We start from the raw sequence: 18,978 nt of genomic DNA on the forward strand, positions 1-18,978 counted from the left end.
TCTTAGCGGACGCATGAGATGCTAAAGGTCAGATAGAACATTGTGGTTATCCTCGTCCGTATATAGTGAGGTTATTTCCTGAGCCCCGTAAAAAATTAAGAGATAAAAAAACGGAGTGAGGGAAGCAAAGGTGATGAAATGGTATTTGTACCTCTGTATGTTCTGGCTTCGTTTCTTACTGAAGGATACTTTTACTGTTGTTATTTTGAGGAGGCATCGTAAACATAAGTTGTATACCCTAATCAGGTTATATGGGAACTAGATTAGTACTGAGAGAAGGTACAAAGGGATTTACTATTACAGCTTTACATAAAATCTGGTGAAGCTTGGCTTTTCACGCTTTAGTGGCCACTGACACAGCAATCCAGGTTCTCAGCCGGGGGAGCTAGTACAATAATTCATATAACAGTCTATAATATACACCGGGTTACTGTACATTTGATAACACAGTTCGAAAGGAAAAATAAAGGGACAAAAATATACTCATGGACTCCAAAAACACATTCTGGCATCAATAATTTTCGTTTGAGCCGCGCCTCTTTGGTTAAAACAAATTACTTTCACTTTGGGCCTCGAGTCTCAGACTCCTAAACCTTAAATTTTCATCTACATAGTAAACTACAATCCACTTTGCTCTGGAATGTAGGGTGTGTGGCAGGAGGTTGTGTCATACTAAGTAAGCAAATTCAAAAGTAAATATTTCTTCATTACTAGTTACCGATAGAAATTCTAAACAATCAAAATGATGAAAATAATGTTTTACAACAGTTTACACACACCCTATGGTATCTAATGTTAAAATACTCCTAGAATCTTGTAAGGAATATTATAACACAAAGATAAATAATGACTACAAACTCGGATAATTATAATGAATTAATTTTTTCTTAGCACCGTCGTTTGCAAGTATAATTATTCCATATCTTTCCTGAGAAAAATTACATCTTGCATACGTAGAACCTATAGTTGATCTCTTAAATCTTATTTTCATTATCTCACCTATTGTAGTACAACGGGGATAATAATACATTTTTAACCTAATCGCAAAAGAGATCTGTTTCCAATATATCCAAGAGATTATAATTTGACCTCTCCGTGAGTTATTCACAGCATAGTTCCTCAACTAATTTATAGGAAAATGCACGGAGAAGTGAAGCAAAAATATAAATACTTATACAAAATACTTAATTTAAACCAAATCTGCATAATAAACAATTTTATCTACATCTAAAAAAACACTCTGCAAATGTTATTTAGGCAAAACGATAGAGTGAAAGATTTCGTAGAGACCCCAGGTATCAATGCAGCCACACTCGTATCGCAGATCAAATTATAATTAATAATTAGTCAAAGTAAGTAGGAGCTACTGTAGACAGACCAAAACCCTACCACAAAGCAGACTATAACAATATCATCATGGCAGAAGTTCTCTCTATTCCTAACCTCAGCAGAAGTAGTTAAAATCACAGGCTACTTTGTCAGAAGGCAATGAGTCTAACCCGAGACGATGAATACAAAAACGGTTCCCGGGAGGTGAAATTGAAAATCTCACTCCTTAACTTTGTTAAGGGACCGTTATTGCGGTCCCAGGAGCCGACGAAAGCGTCTTCACGACCCAAAAGCTTACTCTCGCGATCGATTTTGTTTTCCCCTTCCGAAGAGAGAGAGAGTTCCAATGGGCCACGATACGAGCCCACGTCGGGTCACGCGATTATTGCTTTCCCGTAACCCCTCACGATCGCGGGGCATGATTGGACTCTCCGTAACGGCGGCGCTTCGTTGAGCGCGGTGGCATCGGTTCAATGATCCACAATCCGGCAGGATACGTGGGAGGTGACCTGTAAGGATGACCTAACCAGGCAGCTAGAGAGGGAGGAGGAGATGAGTCATCAATGAGGGGATTTGTAGAGAGTGCAGTGGCATTAAAATAAGGGCCTCCTTAACTGTAAGGTTCTTTCTAGCAATGTCGGGAATATTAGTGATCAAAGAGTGATGAGTGCAAGGGCTGGTGTCTCCTAATAAATCCGAGAAAAATGTGAAGGAACCGAATTCTGACAAAATGAATAGTTACACCCTTACAAATAAAGACTCGGATGATGAAGATATATGTATTAGACTGCTGAATCAAGTATAATACGGGGATCGAGATGGTGCGGTAGCTATCGTTCTGGCTTCCCACCCGGAGGGCCTGGGTTCAAATCCCGGTGGAGTTGAATACTTTTCAGTGATATCTCGATCCCTACTTGAGGTGCTTTGTGGAGGACACTTTGAGTGAGTACGCCGTCCGTCGGATGGGACGTTAAGCTGCGGACCCCTTGGCACCTTTCGTAAAGAGTAGGCTAATGCCGACGTCGGGTTTCTCTACACCCGTCATCCTTTCCTGTCCATATTATAATATTGCTTAACACATTTATATCTTTTCCTTCACTGAGCATTTAAAATTGATATCAGAAATGAGGGAGAGGTCATGAGAACTATTATTTGATCTAGTTAGAGGAGTACAGAAAGTCATCTACCGTTATCTGCATTGTTGCATATTACTCGACAACAGTTAAATATGTATGTATATATATATATATATATATATATATATATATATATATATATATATATATATATACACACACACACTCAGTTGGAAGTGGCACTACCACCTGGGTAAAGGGGTAAAATAATCAATACCAGGGCCTTTTTCTATTTCGAATAATTTTTAAAAGTGCACTCATAAATTTAAAAAAAACGACGGCGGCAGATGAAATCCACCAATGCACTCACACACAATGGACATCATCACGGCGCGCCTCGTCGGACAGCGTGGTGTGGTGGTATGTGGGGCGAGGGAGGGAAGGAAGGAAAGGGAGTGCGGTGGCACGATTTTGAAATTACAAAAGGCGAACCCAAAAAAAAAGAGTATAATGAAAGTGGGGAAAATGGAAGGAAGCCAACAAATTTTGTGAGGGGAGGTAAAAAGGCTCCTGGGGGTGTGTGGAGAAGGAAGTTGAGGAAGGGGGTGGCGAGGAACGAGGAATAATTGCGGGGCTTGCTCGGGTGCGGGCAGGAATAAAAAGAACTGGGTGTGGGCGGTTAATTAAATTCATAAGCGACGGGGTAGTGGAGAGAAGACGAGGTGGGCGAGGACAAATTTCGAGAGAAGGGGAACTTCGTAGTATGTGCGTGCGTGTGTTGGCGAGTGACAGAGGGAAAGGTGGAACAGTCGAGGGTCCGTAGGCGGGTCAAAAGCTAGTTTCGGGGATTGGTGGGAGAGGAAAGGGAGTGGAGGAATGGGGGTCGTCTCGCCCAAAGAGAGAGATAGAGGGAGGGTTTGGCCGTCAGAATCGTCCGACTGACTTATTTTGGGAGAAATTGAAACCGCACAATTCCTCATATTTCCCTTACTGGCCATCTTGAAAACACACCTCCATCATCCAGTCCTTCAATAAGACTTAAGGCCTCCATTCTTCCTACAGTTTATGATAACACCCTTATGCCTACGGGGCTCGTTCCGTACTGCGACAAGTATTTACGATACACTTGTTCAGGTCTTCTAAATTTCACAACTCCCTTCCAGTACTCAATAAAATCTTCATGCTACGGAATTTTTTCATTTAAACAGTTCTCTCAAAAACCCGTTCACTTCCGTCACACCACCCGACATTCCCCCTGCAGATCTGTCATCGTTTGCGCTCCGGAGGGCGGAGAGTGGATGGAGATGAATTTTCTCGAATCGACACGTTTCCATCCTCTTCTCCCGCCACATCTCCCCATTAACACCTCACCCCACACTCCCCCTTCCCTTCCTTGGAGGGATTCTGACCATCCCTTGACTCTCCTCCTCTCCACTAATCGATTCCGAATGCCCCCCAGGCCCCCTTACGTTTCGTTTGCTTTTTTATTGCGTGTGTTCCCTTTCTTCAATATTTTTTCTTTTATTTACCCTATTCCAACGGAAAAAAGAGAGGGATTGGCCGCCCCGTCGTGATGGCGAATCCGACGAGACTGAATCCCATTGCGTCAACAGCTCCGCAGGGATGTATCTATCAATCCATGGTTATTTTTTTCTGAAAATAAACTTGGTGGCGAAAAGGATCGGACCACCCACCATTTTCGCGGGCGGACATAACGAGTTTTTATGCCTTATCCTGAATGCCTATAGAAATGGCGCATGACCCTTGGGAGGATGCGGGAGATGTGGTGGGTAACAGCTGTGGAGAATGGAAGATCGAAAGCATTGTTGTTAATGTATTATCATTTCTAAAAGTCAATGCGTATATATAGGCTGAAAATCCCCACGACTGCGATAGTTGTACGTCGTTTTAAGAGATCGGAGTGTTCGCTAGCCAAATAACGGAAAAATAATTAAAGTTTTTCCCTTTTTCCTGTTCTCGGAAGATTTTCGATTGCCTGCGGAGTATTGAAAATGCTAGTATCCTGCCACAGGAAAGTGATGCTGGATCTTGAAGCATGCGAAAGTCCTTTGCAAGTGGTTGACGAGAGGAGCGTGTTAGTGTCAACAGCAAATATATATAGATTGGATCAACTCATTCTGGAAGTTTTATGAGAAAACTATAGATTGCGGTAAAAATTAAAGAGACGAGAGAAATAGGAAGAAACGCAGTTTTCGATGCTTGGGATCATGTAATGCTTTGGAATCAACCCTGTCAGGCGGAAGGAATGAAAATTCATAAAATTCCAATATCACGTTCCTAATAGATGTTTCCACACGGTTGGTGTAACCAGTAAGAATATCATAAATTATTGTTATTATGTTTATGGGATTTTGCAAAGCTTGATTCTCGTTACCGATGTGATGTTAGATTTAAAACGAAAGAACAAGAACATCTGAATATGCTATTAGAAAGTCGTTTCGTACGTAACTTAGGGCTGTTGATTTATATAATTCTGCGAAAAATAATACGCAAGTGAGTTCTCACAATAATTTCATCTCAAAAACCGTTCAAGTTCAAAATCACATGTAAATATTCCACCAATTAAAAATTTACCCATGTTATCTCTTTAGAAGCATAGTTAATCAAAAGGGTGTAATAAAGAGTTAAAATCTAGTCAATCTCAGGATTAAAGTATGCGGATAATGATGCAATAATACCACACTATTTATATTTGTATCAGTCTGCCCCTCTTGAGAAAATATATGCAAATATTAGATCACAATAGGAGAATGAAAATTTGAAAATATATCTTAGCGATAATGTTACTCTCATTTATAATGATTCGGGCATTTTGAGCACGCAAATTTTATCATCGCGCAATAGTAGCAACTTGTGAATTTTTTGCAACTAACTCAGCAAGATTGAAATCTTCATTAAATGATATCTGGATATTATTTGCGTCTATATATCCTTTTTTGTGACTTTTTTCCGAACTAGAGTTTTTCCCAATAAATGTGTAATTCATTAGATGCAGTGAATAGAAAGATTAAGAACAAAATCTGATCTCTGTCTAGTATACACTTTAATAAAATTCACTATATATCAGTTGTGTAATGGCATTTAATTTTGAAATGCAGTAAGAATGAGTTTAATAAATTTAAATCTTATTTAATTTCCTTGGGACTAATATAATATAGGAAATACATAATTATAAAATTATTGTTCAGGCAACAAAGATATGGATAATTGTAAGGTGCTCAATTAAACGAATTAAGTAGCGGAACGACATTTTCAACTCACTCATCTTGGCCAAGCTTATAAAATTTGGGAGTTAGGCGCAGCATTGTCGTTTTGGTCAGGCCAATGCTTTTATTTTTTTCTTAACGAGCTGATAAATAAATACGAAATCGTGATAACCCGAAGGCGGTAAATATCTCCCGGTCGGAGTAATTTTCGGGGGATTTCATTTCTGAGTGCTGTGTCATTGAATGGTGGTATGAGCCATCGTTACGGCTGTCAAGGACTGAAGTCTTCCGGTTACCATGCAACATCCCACGTGGGTTTCACAGGGCGATACACTAAGAGGATATTAATCTCATAATAAATCTTAATGATAGTTCACACCTCGTGAGAAATGGCCGTGGCAACATTTCACATCATCAAATACATAGAGAGCCATGACGTTGAATCATTATATTTAATTTTTTCCGAATTCTCTTCAGGTTAGCTTTGATATATTTGGACCTCCACCCTCTCATGTCGGATAGGATATTTATTAAGTTCATGGTATATCTACTCCTGGGTTTTCGCCTGTCTACAATTGTGTAAATTAGTTGTTAAAAAATACGTAGCTGTACACTAACAAATGATGAGTATAGTTCGGGACGTCCGCTGGAAGTGTAATTCTCCAAAATGAAATACAAAATAGGGTTTTTAAGTATTGACAAATCAAAGTTGGTGGAAAAGTTGAGGCCATAGGCATATCGAAAAATGCAATGCTTTCATTTTTGCATGAAAATTTGGTTGTAAAAAAATGACGGCCAAATTGGTAACGTATTCTTTCTCAGTAGAGAATGAATGAAATGTTGTGGTCGATTCAGACCCCAATTTTCCGCTTTTCTGCCACAATCTTGACATGTTTTCACCTCCATATAGAGCTATGGACAAAATATGAAGACCCTAATGCACCCCAAAGAAAAAGGAACAGTTTAAACAATGGGTTGGTTTCTACATAAAGGCAATCCGGCTCCGAATAAGGCGAAGACATTGAAATCGACCGGCGAGGTGATAGCCACGGTTTTTTGGACGCACGTGGAGTATTCTACATAGATATCTTGTAACAATGAGAAATGATTTATTGAGACTATTAAGCAGCATTAGCGCCCATGTTGAGCGGAGAAATAAAGAAAAAAATGTCCAATTGGCAAGGAAAAAATTTATTCTGTCAAATCAATGCATTGAAGGGTAACTGCACAATTTAGATGGCAAAAATTATGGAATAAAAGTTAGAATTATTTAATTATCTTCTGTATTTCCCAGATTTGACCCTAATGACCTTTTTTTATTTCCAGACTTAAAGAAATGGCTCAGCGGAAAACGAACAACATCAAGCGAGGAGGCTTCGTGGACAAAGATTCCTATTTTGAGGAATTCAGAAATGCTACTTTTGGGAAGGATCTGAAAAGTTCCAGAAAGGCTGGGGAAAGTGCATTGAGCAAAAAAAGGAAGATTATGTTGAAGATTTAAAAAAAACCCCACGGCTCTCGTGAATTAACATCCTGCGTATTATGCAACCAGCACTTATTTATGTATTGCATTTTGCCAACACTCCAGGAAAGAGGTATCGGAATCATTCCACAAGGGGCAATCCTACGCTTTGAAGCCTGACTCAGACAGCATATACATACATACGTGATATTTAACGGTAAGTAAGACTACTTGGAAAGAAACCAAAACTTGGATGATGACCACGACAGAAGACAGTGAAATAAATAACCTACCCTCCCCCCCACCGGACGGTTATGGGTTGAAAATGAACTACACAGTTGAACTTGATTGAAATTAACAATTAAACATTAAGAATAGACATTATGGGTTTACTTGACTCCGTGTCACACAAAACTACTACTGCTGAATTTCATACCGTGGATAGAGGGACCAGGTGATTAGATAAATAATAAATAGCGGGACAATTTCAATTTAAGTACGGGAGAATGGGAACTTACGAGGAATTTCGGATTTGATGCCATCAATACTTAAATTAGCATTTATTGCCATTGAGTTTGCTCAATTAAAAAATTGTTTAACCTAATTTTTTTTACAAAGGACACACAGAAGAGCAATTTCCTTCAGGAATTCGATTACGGGACTTCAGATTTACCGTAAGGTGGAGTGGCTTCTTCAGTTAATTAGCGATTATCTGATTGGTAGACAAATATAAGAACATTAAATCCCAAATTTATATTACATGCATTTTACAGGCACAAGTCAGTGCGTATAGGAAGATGAATGACATAAAATCACCATTCTAACAAATTCGTAGTTCAGCTGACTTGATGAACTGGCTTTATTATATACCCGCACCAATATATATATATATATATATATATATATATATATATATATATATATATATATATATATATATATTTCTATATATATATATATATATATATTACAGAAGATAACTATGATTCTGAATACGTATGCTACTGAAATTGAAACTATATTACAGTGTGTTACTGGTATTGCATTAGTTTTATTGCTTTAAAATATTGGTCTACAAATTTTCTATAGCATAACTCAGTATGTATTTATAAATGGCAAGTTTCATCACATTTAAAATTAAATAAGTGAAGTTGATGAGTTACAAATATATTCAATAGAAGAAAATCTTAAAAAACAAAATTGTATAGGTGAGGATATACTCGTTAACAACTTTTTATGAAATTGAATTTTAAAGTAAGCTATTTCGAAAAGTTATGGCTATTTTGGTAATTTACAACTAACGACTCACAAATACACCTATGGTAATAACTACCTACCTGTCTTCATTAATTTGACAGCTTGGTTGGTGTTTACGGAACGGATAGATACTAACGAATATAAATCTTTCAGCTGACCAATTAGGGTGTACATTCAGTTAAAGCGCCTTTCATGTTTGAACAAGTCAAATTCATAAAGAATATGTGTCTAAATATGCCGAGTTGAAACATTAATTCTCATAACATATTAAATTGTATTTACTTTGCTGGAATTATCGCAAAAAACAAACATTTTCTTTAGGTACACATTTATGTACACATTTAGAATGATACAAAACACTTGATGTTTTTTAAAAACGTTTTCATTTTAGATCGTATATAAAAATGGAAGGTGATACTAAAATTGACAAATAATTAATACTTAATCATGAAACCAAAAAATTGTCATGTCAACTGACATTTGATAAAAAAATTAAGAGTTGAATATGTTACTGGGGTTCGTCTTATAATGTGTGACAAATCACTAAATTAGTTTCAAGATCAACGAAAAACTATATATAACAATCGTATGCCATGAAATTTTATGGATTTTCACTCGTAGATTAGCAAATTTGGTATTAATTGATGTTATGCAATTTAACGCAATATATCATTGCAACTTTTTACAAATCACAAAAATCTACCAATAAGCAAATACTCTTGTTTCTATTGCTAGATTTAGACATGAGGTTGAGTTATATATACATATAATTATTCCATTATTTCTTTTTTTTTTAATATTGCGAAAATAAATACGTAATTAGATTGTGGCGCTCATAAACTCAACTAGTAAGTGAAGTCGATAAAGCGATGGTTTTTTTTCGAATATGGAAACTGATCAACGGTTAAATAGCTTTGATGTCAGGATCATCTAGTTTCAATCGCAAGCTGTACTTTCAATTAATAGACGAAAATTTATTTGGTCCAGAATCATATGCCTACTTTCATTTCTACTTATATTTAGGCAGAGAATACTACGATAATTTCAAATGAGAATTACGTCGTAATAAAGGTTGAATTTACTTATAGGAACTGTTTCCATAAGTTGTGGCAATTGTAATTTCCTCTGTAAATGTTAGCCTTAAAGAAAGATTACGGAGGAGACACTTTTTGTCATACTCTTTGGTCACAATGCTTACCAACAAAAGGCCATATTGCCACTTGATATCCAAGTTACCCGTCCTTTACACGACTTCCTTTCAAATACATTAAGTTTTTATGATAATTTCAACTTTTATATTATTCCACTGACAGAACCACAACATACCATAAACAGCACACTTGAACTACAATTGACTTAGAGAGCAACCTCTCCACGTAAGACAAGAATCGATTATTATTTTATTTAGAAATTCTCGAAGTATGTGGAGATAGAGAGGGGTTTGTTGCTGAGTAGGATGTTGGGTGGAGAGAGAGACAAGAGAATTATTTGGTAGTTTGTGTCCATCCATAATCTCCCTTACTGGGTAGATTACCCATGGTAATTTAAATCAGGCTTACAAGCTACAGGACGGTTACGTAGCTCTGAATACCTAAATATAATGCTTGGATTCAAGAAGGGCTAATAATTTACAAGTAATAAGCTCCTCAATACTTAAAAAATCCAAAGTAAACAATTATCAGTGCCAAAATAACCAATCAGGCTTACAATATCTTACAAAATGTGACTTGATTGTTTTTAGTTGATTTCAAGAATTTCAATTACAGAATATAATAAAAATGATGTTGACGTGGTATTTTCTGATTTTAGCTTTTTGTTCAAGTAAACTCTATTCCTTTATATATATATATATATATATATATATATATATATATGTGTGTGTGTGTGTGTGAGATTTTTCGGGTACCAGATCTTCCTGGGAAACCATAACCGGCACAGGGAAAGGAACCGGCCCCCCTACCCTGATGTGTGAATTTCACACGCCGTCGAGCTTAGTACTGGGTGAACTCAGCAATCACCTACCAAACCGACCTTCGGGTTGATTACTGTATTGATGGTTGATAAATATATGCATATATATGTATATATATATATACTATTTTATTTAAATATTTAGTGCTTTTAGTAGATGTAGTGGCGGACAGAACGTTCGGATACAGACTGGTTAAGTTCGACTGCCGATCATGGGCTCAGTTGTTGTCTAATTTATTTGGATAATGTATTAAACATTCAAACAATTCCTTTACTTTAATGCCACTTCTTCAGAGAAAACGAAGACATTTGGAATAAAATTGACCCTTTCACCCAGAATGTGAATGTTAAATAAATCATCAGAACAATAACTGTTGTTTTATCCTTGAACATTAATGATTTATAGTATCGTGAAAGTATTTTTGCCTTCACATTAAGTATGGTGAATCAACGAAAAACAAAAATCAGTTACTATTCTGATTATATTCAATTCTCTCTTAATCGTCGCTTGATGTACCTTAAATGTTAGAATAATAAATTTTCCCCCTCCAATTACTGATCTTGAACTCAAATAGAATGTCCGCATGATGTACATGCTCGGTATATTGAGGAAAGCTGGAAATATTGCCGGCATATTGCCAAGAGCGTCCGAGGAAAAGTCCTATTTATGAGACTGCCTACTAGGCTGGCCAAAACACCACTATATCCAAATTACTTGGATTGTGCTCTAGTTATTAATACGTTCTGAAAGGAAAATCCACGCCATATTTGGTGCAGCAAATAGTGGAAGGATTGAATTTGGTGAAAATAAATCGAGAAGAGCTTGATATTTTTAGAGCAATGAGAAGAATCTCGTTTGAAATATAATAAGATATTCTCACCATATTAAAGAAATCATAAATCATGGAGCTAACAGTAAAAATGATGGTAGCTTGTGCAATAGAAATAAATAAAAATGGTGTAATAATTAAGCACCGAGGACATTAGTCCAGCACTTTGTTTGATTAATTCAATACAAATGTTGTAAATTAATAATTAAATATAATGTTTTGAAACAAACGATAATTTTTGATTGATATCATAAAATTTATAATCCTAACACACCCAAATAATGAAAACCAACAAATATTTTAATGCCTAAGCATGCCATGTGGAATAATGGGGAGTGATTAAAATAACTCCTACATATTTCCCAGTAAGAAGTAATTGGTACAGACGGTTTCAATATAATAGGCTAAATAAAGGGTTATAGGGGGTTTCAATACTATAGGCTTAAATGCAGGAAAAATGAGACGAAAATCTTCGAAGGACTTATATCACCGTCGAAATCCATTCCGAAGTTAGTTATGTTATCGCACCTTTCATTATGGACGCTCCATACGTCCAGAAAATCAATATGAAGGAAGGAGGGTTTGCTCTCCTGACGTTTGAGAGATGTGAGAGTTTCTCTTGAAATCAAGTCGCTTTTCAACATGGTCAACTCGAAAAAAAATATAGAGTAAGTCAATTCCCGCGGATTGAATTACATGACGACATCGAATTGGAATGCTTGAAATTACCCTCTTCCTCGATTTACACTGCGTATCATGTTTCGTGGCCACTTAAATTAAATATCGCGAACCAACATGGCCGTTCGAAGCGTTCGCCTTAGCACTCCTAAGGTTTCGCTTCAACTTGAAAGGAGCCTGGAAAAGAACACGGTTTGCGGAGAAATGTGGGGACGTGGGTGCTCATTCGTTGACTACAATGGAGAAGTTTTTTAACGAGAGCTCTCGCTCTGAAACTCTAACAGGATCAATAAGGCGGCGTGAAAATGGGGCTGTGTCATGACTCCCACTCAAAATTAGGCTCTCTCTGGACTGCCAAAAAAAGGACATTTGATTATCCTGAAGGCATTTCTATAGAATGAAGTCTCACAATAGGCTGTGTATTCATAGAGTCCTTTAATGTACCCAACTTATTACGCTTAAGGGTTTTGCGGTGTGGGTGTCTGGTAGAATTGAAAAGAAAAATGGAAGGGCGTGTTGGGGGAAATTCAAAGGCAGGCTGCTACAAATGCTGTGGATACATAACACAATGAGTAACGTGGGGACGTTAGAGACTATCATTTGATAAGCGAGGTGTTGGAGGCTCGTATACGGTGTTAAAGAATGGTCTTTGTAGTGAAGGGTGTTAGGTATTTGGAGTGGTATTAGGCGATCCTTAGAAGTGTAGAAGTTGTAAGTATCTTTGGCCCATCCAAAAAAATACTTGAGTCGATCGACTATTATTGCAAAAACAAAAAATACGCAAAAGAAAACAATATTCTACGTTAACTTGTATAGTTTATTTACCATTTAATGACAAATAATGGATAATTTGCTCATGGGGTTGCATTAAGTAAGACCCTTGTTTCGTTATGCCCCAACATTTTCAATCACTAACAACATTGCTGTCATAATTGCGATTACCCTGTGCTTTAAGGTAGTGGGAAGGAGAATAAAGAAAACAACTATACTTGCGTAATACAATCCTTAGTCAAAACATTGACCGTGTCTACGAGAACCCAACATGGTGTTGGGCTATTTCCACAAAAGATTCTTAAATGTGTGGCAAACATGTTCAGCGAGAATGTTAATTTTAAATTACAATCTGCATTAATATATTCATTAAAAACGATAGAAATGAAAATTCTGTAGTATTACATATGGAAAAAAGTATTTCTTTTTGACAATTTTAGGTAAGAATGCTTTATTATGATTGCACATTTATCTAAAAGGTATGATGATTATCATTTAGCATATAAACTAATCATTCACTCTTTAGCACTGATTGCGGTGTTCACGTTTGGTGATAATATACATTTGAAGGTATTCATTACCTAAAAACAGTGGTTTGAACAGTAGCAATGTCAGATTGTGATGATACATATTTCAAAATCCCCAATGAATCAGAAATACCATTGCCTTATACAACACCAAAAACCTTGGCATATCCTGAACCAATAAAAGGTTGAGGCAACCGACCTGACCAAAGTAGACATATATGTCTCCGGAGAAGATATCTCCAGAGTTTGATAAGTAAACTTTCATCGAGTAGATAGAAAGAACTCTCAAACCAAGACTCGCACAAAGTTTTCCGAGGAAGATGTCCGAATAAACATCTTGAGAACTTTCATGCCAGTTGAGTTCATTCATTGGAGGATAATAGCAAAGATCAAGGTTGAATTCTCTGCTGATATTACAATTTCAAGGTCATTAACGACTTAATTGTCCATATGTCCTTTAATTCCTGGTCAGCGTAATGCTTCGTGCAAACGGTTTATTTACATTCTGTAACAAGTCACAGAAAGGAGCCGAAATATGCCCAATGCTATTTAAATCTACTTTTTTCTCGAAAATTAGAAACTTAAGGGCGGGTTCTCTGTCTGAAATTAAGGTTGAAATTGCGCGGTGTACATGATTTTCCTAAACCTTATTCCGTTTTTAATTATTGTTAGCTGTATTCTTCCGCGTTAGTGCACGTTTATAATGTTTATAATGAACTGGGAACCACATACTTCTGTCATTCTAAGCCCAGACCAACACGATCTGAAGTATCCTTCTAAATACATGGAGCTTACATGCCATATATTAGAAACAATTAAAGAGATCCTCAGGAAATGTTGCTTTGAATTTTTCTAAAAATAGGAAAATTTGTATTAGAAATATTTTACCCTGTTTCTCGAATTATTTCTGACATTAAAGGCCATTAGTGACAACCTTGTGATAATGCAATTATTGTACCTTTCATACGCTTAGCCCATATCTGTTAAATATTTTCATAATGGTTCCTTGTAACTGGGAAATAATTATGCAATGTTGAAGACGTTAGGATGATGTTCTCTCTCATCAGCTAATATTAGTGGATGGGTGTTGTGGTACAGTGCTATAAGAGCATGTTGCTAATGGACCGACGACCCGGCTACGATACCGGGTGACGCCCATAGGCATCCCTACCTTCAAACCAGCTAAGTGAAACTGGGAATAGGTGCTAGACCTTGCTTGGAAACCAAAAGAAACTGCAGGAATAAAACCATTCCCCTTCCCCGTTGATGTGCACATTTCACATTATGTAGGAGTCATGAATGAGCTAATGTATATCCACGTATGGCCAGTGCTCTTACAGCCCCCAGGAACATACCCTCGTGGGACATTGTTTGGAGGCAGATGAAGAGCGAAGGAAATTCCACCACCATCCGTCAAACGAGTCCATCAACTAAAGGGGTAGGGAAAGCCATTATTTTCACATTGTTAAATAAAGGGGAGAATTCAACCACGCCCCTATGAGGTGGAAAATGGTAATTCACTTGGACGAACGTTTGTATGGAGACCGGCTATTCACCGACACTGCCATTACAGCAACCTCTTCGGTAGGTGAAATAGCGCTCAGAGGAGGTACATTCTCATCACTGTAGTGAGAAATCACAGTTGAAGGAGAAAAAAATACTTGATGACATGGAAAAGGCAACGGGAAAGCATTGTATTGAATGTCCCCGGAAATAGCAAGACATTCGCCAGATCGTAAAAAATGGCGTTTTTCCTCGGAACGAAATCATTCCATCTGACAAATAATCGGGTTGATAACTATAATTGCAGGCTTGGTGACGAACCTAACTTTCATGTTCGGACACTTTTTCGTCAATATCTGGAATTAAATCTAGTTTTTCAAGAAATTTTTGTCAATCTATTTCCATCCTGGCTTCTACATTTTTCGATAAATTTTATTACTATAGGGGTGATTCGAGAAGATCATTGATCTACTAAACGGAGAGTACCGATTTAATGCCCAAGAGTACCATCAGATTTACCAAAGGCGAGTGGATTTACGTGAATCATATTTTTCCACAGGTGGTACAGGGACGGAACTCCACTCCTCTGCTATGATGCGTGATGTTCACAGGCGGTATACGGCATGGAACAAGATTGGGTCTACGTTAGTGTGTAGAGGCAGATGAAGAGCGAAGTAAATTCTACCATCATCCGACAAACGGGTCCATCAACTGAAGGGGGTAGGGAAAGCCATTATTTTCACACTGGTAAATAAAGTGTTACCCTCTCATCTATCAAAACCAAGCAACGGGGTGAATGCTGCGGTGTTTTTCGTTTCTAATCCCATATCCACGCATGGATTTAAGGTTTCTGAAACCTTCCCGCTTCCATTCGACCTGGAGGAAATAACGCGCGACCGCGTCGAGTGAACCAGGCACACACAAACACACTCCCTCGATTCATACCGGCCCTACGCATCCCCATGGCTCTGCCTTTCATTCATCAAGATCTCCGCTCACCCCTCCCTCCCCAGCCCACTCACCTAAACCCCCCCCCCATCCCACCGCGGACTCCACGGACCCCTTCCCTCCCCGAAACACACGCCGGCTCACTCATTGGCCCCGAATCTTGGAGAGTGAACCTCCCTCGCGTGCCCTCGTTGCTTCGCTTTCGGTCGCGAAGAAAAAAGGGGAAATTAGAATGCGAAAAAAAATAAAGCGTTCGCGAGGGATCGGGTCGGGAGGGTGGCGGGTGGGGGGGGGAGACGATTGAGGGCGGGACACTGACGGGACGGCGACTGGGGCCGACTCTCTACCGCTTGCGACCCCCGGCGTCGGTGGGGATCAGGAGGGAGGTCGGGGAGGATGTTGGAGGGGGGAGGGAAGTCTCCTGCGTCCTGCGGCGGGATTCCGTTCCTGAATGGCGAAAGGGGAGAGAGATCGATACGTGGGAACGTGAAACGGGGACCGCGTCGAGATTGTCATAGAAATCGGCCGTGCGCGGTGCGGGAGAGAAATGGCAACAATGGACGTGCGTCAGGTGTTGCAGGGATGTTGTTAAGAGGGACTGGGAACTTCCCACGGAGCCACGGAGTGAGCATTGCAGGCTGAGGAATTTATAGGCATAAGACGTTTGGCACAAAAAAGGAAATATTAAAACTCCGCAGAGATGCAGCGTGGTGTAAATACAGAATTCAATGATAGAAGCATAGAATAGATACATTTAATTATTGATTTCATCCTCCGAAAATTACGAATTTGGTATTTCAATACTTCAATAATTATGAGTAAGAGACATTTTTATCAATTCTTATGATTTTACGAGCAATTAAAACATCAATATCAAAATCAGCAAGTACCTATGCTTAATTAAACAATTAATCCAACACCTCTGTATCTCGAATCCATATGGAAGATATCTGAGATTGTAACCATGCGTAAACTGTTGAACTTAAAGGGTCAAGATTTGATATTTTTAGGAGTAAACGGTATTTTTTAAACTAAATGTGCTTAATTATCAATGATAAAGGAGACAAAATCCAGATAATACTCCATTTTAAAACACCTGTTACTTCCATTCAGTAACAATTTTCGTTAGCATAGATTTTAAAAATTTTATTGCAAAAAATGACAATTTTTTTCGCGGAATCAGAGAGAGTAGAAAAATCAAGCATCATTTCTTTGCGCTAAGATTCACATTTGGTCTGAAATTTACCAACTAATGAAGCCTAGAATTCATTACTGCCATGCAATGAGAAAGAGACTTGACGTGGTGAAGTGTATGATGTGTGCACCTGTCTAATAATCTACATAAACCATTAGAGCACCAATAATAGACTACGGGAATAGATTAAAGGCCCCTCCGAGGATTGAAATATTAGCAGGAATTTATTCATGAAAATGCGTAATCTGAAGGTCACAAATGGACACCAGAAAACACCGGAGCGGTTTTTGTAATGGTTAATTGTCATTAAGTTTACGTTTCTACATGCTTATATTGGAAAATATAGGATTGAAAAAGAGCACTTATACATTTAGAAAATTGAGATCAGAGAATAACAACCTCGTCACATAAAGTGTACAGCTAGATAAATCGCCTAAAACTCAAAACAAGGCCACGTTCCCACGATTGAATGAATAAATTCATTTCCCACTGCAGTTTAACTTTACAATGTTTTTCATCAATTGAAGTTTTTAATAATAAAACAATTAAACTTCATTTTAACGACAGATTTTTCCAACATGATTTTTTAGGGACTAATACATATATATATAAATAGCTCGTTCATAAAATCTGCCACTTCTTGATTATTAAACATTTGGATATGAATCATACCGCTGTATTGATGGTAGAGTGGTTAGCATACGAAGAAATTTATAATTATCTGGCCTTAAAATATCTTGAATCAACGATTGTATCATATGAAAGGAGCGGCGGATTATTTTGTAACCTATTATACTTGAGTATATTTATGGCTAAGGTAAGCAACATGGTAGTTTTGATGAAGTAACATAAAGAATTCCGTATTTATACGATCTCGGTACTTTGAACTTGTAAAACGCTGAAATTTGGCATTCATAAGTTAAAAAAGTGTATACTGGATATATAGTATGTTACATATATGTACATTAGCACTACGGCTTACATTATGATTTAAAAATGAGTTAATATCCCATTAATTTTTGCACAAAGAAGATTGATAAAGTACTTCCCTTAATTTTAAAAATGAAATTTTTAAACGCTAAGCCCGATAATTATGTCACAGAGAGGTCGAATCAGCTAAATAAGGGTCATACTCATTTGAATTTCAATTGTGCAATTTAAAAAAAAATGACAAAATGCTTCCATAAAATGTAAATCGTAACGTTTCATCGATGTTGAGCACCACGGAGAGGATCAAATTACTAATTACAGAGAATTTAGGAAAACGAGAAAACTATGGAAGAACAACCATATGGAATGAAAGTAATGGTGCGAGGATTTAATCGCCGGAGTCCTTAGAACCAGAGTCTTTTCGACATTTACTACGCCCAGAGACTTAAACTAGCGAGTCACGTACTATTTTCTGAAGTTAAAGCCTTTAGCCGTCAATTAAAAAACAAATAAAATGCAACGCGACGCGAGGGTCGTTTTGAATGGAGATGAGCTCTTTCTCCTCCCCCTTACTCCTGAAAAAACGCCCATTCAAACCGACGACGGCTTTGTCGAAGGAGACATCAGCCCGTCGTCACTTCCCTAAATCGACCACATCACGAGCGTTAAAAGGTCTTCTCCATCCGTCCCCACGCATACAAAAACCCTCGGTAGAATGGGGTTTGGGTGGGAGGGTGGTTTAATGAATCAATCCCACTCACCCGGCGATGCGGCAGAGACCGTACGACACCAAGAGAACCACCTTTCTCCTCAGCCGACCTCAGTCCTCCTCCGTCCTCTTCCTCGGCCGCTCCGACCACCACCGCCGCGGACAGCCACACGCCCCCTTTCGGTGCCCCCCACCCCCTTCACACACCCTCCTCGCCCGCCCTCTTTTCTTCCTCTTCCCTCCCTCTTTCCCTACCTCAGCTTCCTACCCGACTACGCCCCCGCTCACTATTCGCCTCCGACTCGCTGCCCCAATCGATCCATTCGCGTGCGAGTTGCTTCGTGGGCGACACTCGAGTGAGAGGGGGTTGGAGGGCGGAGGCGGTTAAGAGGCAGCCGGCGGTGGGCTGGGGACGGCCGCGGGGCCTCCCTCGATTATCCCCCGTGGTTTCACCTCTCTATCCTTCTCTCACGAGTGGTCAAAGCGGGCAGGTATATTTGAAAAAAATGTATCCGACCACCGCGCAACGGTGTGGGGAAAGTCAAGTGTGTCTCAAGTAAGCCGA

At 38.4% G+C, this 18,978-nt stretch overlaps 1 protein-coding gene across 3 annotated transcripts in view; it reads right to left on the reverse strand.

Annotated features, from left to right (window-relative positions):
* jef (major facilitator superfamily domain-containing protein 6 jef) overlaps nucleotides 1-18,577 on the reverse strand; it is a 127,613-nt gene extending 109,036 nt beyond the window's left edge. For all 3 annotated transcript variants that reach the window (XM_071595813.1, XM_071595812.1, XM_071595811.1), the window contains exon 1: nucleotides 18,466-18,577. The gene's annotated coding sequence lies outside the window, so the exon portion shown is untranslated. The remainder of the gene's footprint in view (nucleotides 1-18,465) is intronic.
* Nucleotides 18,578-18,978: the final 401 nt, after the last annotated feature.

Source organism: Hetaerina americana, unplaced genomic scaffold, assembly GCF_022747635.1.
Source record: "Hetaerina americana unplaced genomic scaffold, ioHetAmer1.1.p SCAF_7, whole genome shotgun sequence".
In the NCBI taxonomy this organism is placed as follows: Eukaryota; Metazoa; Arthropoda; class Insecta; order Odonata; family Calopterygidae; genus Hetaerina; species Hetaerina americana.